The sequence below is a fragment of the Staurois parvus genome, unplaced genomic scaffold (assembly GCF_062004578.1).
Source record: "Staurois parvus isolate SC_StPar_1 unplaced genomic scaffold, SC_StPar_1.0 ptg001181l, whole genome shotgun sequence".
Lineage (NCBI taxonomy): Eukaryota > Metazoa > Chordata > Amphibia > Anura > Ranidae > Staurois > Staurois parvus.
The window spans coordinates 2,343,050-2,348,537 of NW_028318977.1; positions in this window are offsets into that span (position 1 = coordinate 2,343,050).

Here is a 5,488-nt window from a genome sequence, read left to right on the forward strand (position 1 = left end):
GGCTCCTTTTTACAGAATACAGTGGTCAGCCTCTGCAGTGTACCCCAAGGGGGCTATTTTCCACAGAATGCAGTGTTCTGACTCTGCAGTGCCCCACAAGGTGGCTCTTTTTCACAAAATACAGTGGCCTATCTCTGCAGTGTACCACACAGTGGCATTTTTCCACAGAATACAGTGAACTGACTCTGCAGTGTACTACAAGGTGGCTCTTTTCCACAGAATACAATGGTCTGACTCTGCAGTATACCATGAGCAGGGGTGGACTGACAACTCATGGGGCAATAGGGGATCATGGGGCCCCTGTGCCCTTGCCCAAACTCAAAAAAGCCTGTGAAAAAGGTACCAGGGGCATCTCATGGGGCCCAATACTGACCCAGGGCCCTCGGGCAGTGCCCGAGTTTCCAAATGGTCAGTCCACCCCTGACCACGAGGCATCTCTTTTCCACAGATTACAGTGGACTGACTCAACAGTGTACCATGAGGTGCCTCTTCTCCACAAAATACACTGATCAAAAAAATGAAAGGAACACTTTGAAAACTCATCAGATCTCGATGGGGAGAAATCTCCTGCTGGATATCTATACTGATGTGGACGGGTAATATGCTAGGAACGTAAGGATGCCCCATCATTTGATGGAAATGATTGACCTACAGAGGACTGAATTCAAAGACACCCCGAAAATCAAAGTGGAAAAAATGATGCAGCAGGCGAGTCCATTTTGCTGAAATGTCATTGCAGAGACTCAGAATGGTCCTCAGTAGTTTGTATGGCCCCCACATGCTTGTATGCATGCTTCACAACGTCGGGGGAGGCTCCTAATGAGATGACGGGTGGTATCCTGGGGGATTTCCTCCCAAATCTGGACCAGGGCATCACTGAGCTCCTGGACAGTCTGAGGTGCAACCTGGAGGTGTCGGATGGACCAAAACATGATATCCCAGAGGTGTTCTATTGGATTTAGGTCAGGGGAGCGTGGGGGCCATTTAATGATATACATTTTTTCATCCTCCAGGAACTGCCTGCATACTCTCGCCACATGAGGCCGGGCATTGTTGTTCAAATGCCAATCGATCGGGGCGTGGCTTGCCAGCAACGAGGATGGCTGCCTAAGCCTTGAGCTCCACCACACAGAAATGCAGACAAGATGGCGTCACTGCTTCCTCTGCTACTGCTGCTGCCTCCTAATTTTCTGATGTGACTGATATACTGTACAGTCCTCCCCCAGACAGCTGCAAACCGCCCAGGTCCCTGTAGCCCAGCAAAAGCCCTCATGAGGCTAGAGCCCCTTACATCTGGAACATCAGTATCATCAGCACAAGCCCAGGAGATTAACCCTTCACATCCCCATTCAGCCTCACACTCATCTATAGCAGCTTTCCCAACCTCTGGTCAGCCTGTAATTGACTCTACTGAAAGAAATGCTTCTCTCCCTACAATCCTCATTAATCTCAGAATTTTCTTCTCTTTTCCACAAATTTTCTTCTGATTTAAATAACATGGGAGAAAGGGTCCAATTTGTAGAGAATAAAATGGGTGAATGTACAGAAACCATCAATGACCTAGTAGATGCGTATGAAGAAGTTAAAGAAGATACCGTATTTTTCGCACCATAAGACGCACTTTTTTCCCCCCAAAAAAGGGGGGAAAATGTCAGTGCGTCTTATGGAGCGAATATGGAGCGGCCGGTCCGGTATTTCCACTGCCGCCGTGTCAGAATACCGGGCCGGCCGCTCAGCTCTACAGCGGGACCTTATAGAGATGACTGCTGACCTTTGGGGAGGGGGAGGAGCGGGTACCTGAATTTGACAGATACCCGCTCCCACTTCCGTGGAGTTGTTCTTTCATCTTACCCGTTCCTCTATCCAGCGGCGCGGTCTTCCCGGCTTCTGTAGTGTGGGCATGACAGCCGGGTGCCAAGTGCGCATGCGCAGGAAGCGGTGCTTTTTGTGAATGGTAAGGCGGCACCTGGGACACATGACAGATCCCAGAAGCCGCCGGACCAATCACAAAGCGAAAGTGCTTCTCGCTCATGCGCTCTGGGCACCCGGCTGTCATGCCGAGCGCCATTACAGAAGCCGGGAAGACAGCGCGCGGCTGGATAGAGGAACACGTAAGATCAAAGAACAACTCCGCGGAAGTGGGAGCGGGTATCTGTCAAATTCAGGTACCCGCTCCCCCCCCTCCCCAAAGGTCAGCAGTCATCCCCTGTACTATCCACAGTCTCTGGTCATCCCTGTGCTGTCCGCAGTCTCTGGTCATCCCTGTGCTGTCCGCAGTCTCTGGTCATCCCTGTGCTGTCCGCAGTCTCTGGTCATCCCTGTACTGTGTCCGCAGTCTCTGGTCATCCCTGTACTGTGTCCGCAGTCTCTGGTCATCTCCTGTACTGTGTCTGCAGTCTCTGGTCATCTCCTGTACTGTGTCCGCAGTCTCTGGTCATCCCTGTACTGTGTCCGCAGTCTCTGGTCATCCCTGTACTGTGTCCGCAGTCTCTGGTCATCCCTGTACTGTGTCCGCAGTCTCTGGTCATCCCTGTACTGTGTCCGCAGTCTCTGGTCATCCCTGTACTGTGTCCGCAGTCTCTGGTCATCCCTGTACTGTGTCCGCAGTCTCTGGTCATCTCCTGTACTGTGTCCGCAGTCTCTGGTCATCTCCTGTACTGTGTCCGCAGTCTCTGGTCCATCTCCTGTACCGTGTCCACAGTCTCTGGTCATCTCCTGTACCGTGTCCGCAGTCTCTGGTCATCTCCTGTACCGTGGCCGCAGTCTCTGGTCATCTCCTGTACCGTGGCCGCAGTCTCTGGTCATCCCCTGAACTGTGTCCGCAGTCTCTGGCCATCTCCTGTACTGTGTCCGCAGTCTCTGGTCATCCCCTGAACTGTGTCCGCAGTCTCTGGTCATCTCCTGTACTATGTCTGCAGTCTCTGGTCATCTCCTGTACTGTGTCCGCAGTCTCTGGTCATCTCCTGTACTGTGTCCGCAGTCTCTGGTCATCTCCTGTACTGTGTCCGCAGTCTCTGGTCATCCCCTGAACTGTGTCTGCAGTCTCTGGTCATCTCCTGTACTATGTCCGCAGTCTCTGGTCATCTCCTGTACTGTGTCCGCAGTCTCTGGTCATCTCCTGTACTGTGTCCGCAGTCTCTGGTCATCTCCTGTACTGTGTCTGCAGCCCATTAGTTCAGAATTTTTTTCCCTGTTTTCTGCCTCTAAAACCTAGGTGCGTCTTATGGTCAGGTGCGTCTTATGGAGCGAAAAATACGGTAATTCATGGATTAAAGCTAAACTCGAGGTTCTTGAGGACAGATCCAGACGTAACAATGTTAAACTACGGGGAATCCCAGAATCCGTCCCTCAATCTGATTTACACGCATATGGTCGAAATTTGATGTCCGCCATTCTCCCTGAAGCTGCACCTATTGACCTTACAATTGATCTCATCCACCGTATTTCTAAAGCATCACACTTGGAGGATTCGATACCTAGAAATGTATTAATGAGGGTTAGGGACTGATGTGAATGTACAATATATATGTAAAGAGCTGTGTAAATTGAGGGCACTATATAAGTACCTGAAATAAATAAATAAATAAATAATGAGAGTACATTTCTTTCAAACAAAGGAGCAATTTCTTTCTTCCCTTAGATCCATGACTAAACTGCCTGCACCTTTTGCAGATCTCCAACTGTTTTCGGATCTCTCCAAACACACCCTAAAACTTCGACGACAGATGAATTCAGTAATGAAAGCTCTCCAGAATCACAAGATTCCATACAAATGGCACCATCCAGCTACCTTGCTGATCTCCCATAATGGCAATGTGCACACTATCAACTCCCTCTATAAAGGATCACATGGGGAATCATAGTGGACCCACCCCAAGAGTCCAACATTCCAGCCTCACCTCATTCTTCACATCACCCTGGACAACCGCAACCTGGTAGACGCAGACATCATCCGTGACTTCACATAGAGGCCACCACTTGTAATATGCTGTTATCCCTCTGCCCTATGGTTCAAAGTTTAAGTAAATCTCACCCCGTTTGATCTGTAGCATCTCGGTTTGAATCAACCTGAGCTTCTGCTACGTCGTTTTTACACTTCTGGTATTGTTTGCGGTTATCTGCTCTTTCTTGACTTCCTCACTGACTCTCGTACACAACTCCTTGGTACTTTCCAGTGACACAACTGTTTTGGTTTTTTTTAGCTTAAAGATTATCAGTGAAGTAGACTTTCAAAACCCCAATTGCCACCGACTACAGCTGCCATCGGCCATAAATTATCTTGCTATTAAGCACCCTGTGAATTACTCCTCGATCTCCTGTTGTGAACATTCACACCACCAAGAATGCCACTTTCACTCTTGTCTATAAATGCCAGAGGTCTAAACCATCCTGCAAAACGGAACTCAGTATGGAAAACGGCACATGACCATAAATGCGACATTTTATGCGTACAAGAAACTCATTTTTCCCGTTCAGCCCAACCATATTGCCAACATAAGGACTTCCCCCATGTTTACAATGCATGTTTCACTGCTAAGAAAAGTGGGGTCTTGATAGCGTTCAATGACTCTGTTTCATTTACTTTACACCACCAAGTCGCCGACCCTAATGGTCGATTTCTTATTCTGATCTGTACGATTGACAACATTCCATATACTCTGATAAATGTGTATGCACCTAACAAGAAACCCACTGCCTTCCTCACCAAAGCTATCCGTCAAGCTAGAAAAAAAAAACAAGGACATCTACTCGTTTGTGGAGACTTTATCATTGTCCCAAATAACGTGATGGATTGATCTGCTATGGCAAAACGCCACTCCCCATCTCTGCAATCCTTCCTGCATGCCTAGGAGCTATTTGACACGTGGAGGTGTTACCATGCCAGTGAACATGACTACACATATTTCTCTCCTTGTCAATTCTTACTCTAGAATTGATCTGATTTTACTTGACAAATGGTTATTGCAAAAAGTACTGAGATCCATACAATAACGTGGTCGGACCATGCCCCTATCTCAATATTGCTTACAGACACCCCCTCGTAACCAAATGCTCATCCTGTTCCTCCTTGCACAAAGGAGCAGATACTGGTCCTGCTGATGGGTTAAGGACCTTCTACGGCCCTGTCCAGCTCTCCTAGAGTAACTGCCTGTCTCCTGGAATCTCCTTCATTCTCTTGAGACTGTGCTGGGAGACACAGCAAACCTTCTGGCAATGGTATGTATTGATGTGCCATCCTGGAGGAGTTGGACTGCCTGTGCAACCTCTGTAGTGTCCAGGTATGGTCTCATGTTACCAGTAGTGACACTGACCCTAGCCAAATGCAAAACTAGTGAAAAACAGTCAGAAAAGATGAGCAGGGAAAAAATGTCAGTGGCCTCCACTTGTAAAACCATTTCTGTTTTGGGGGTTGTCTCATACCACGAGGGGGTCATTTTCAATAGAATACAGTGGTCTGACTCTGCAGTGTACCACGAGGGGGTCATTT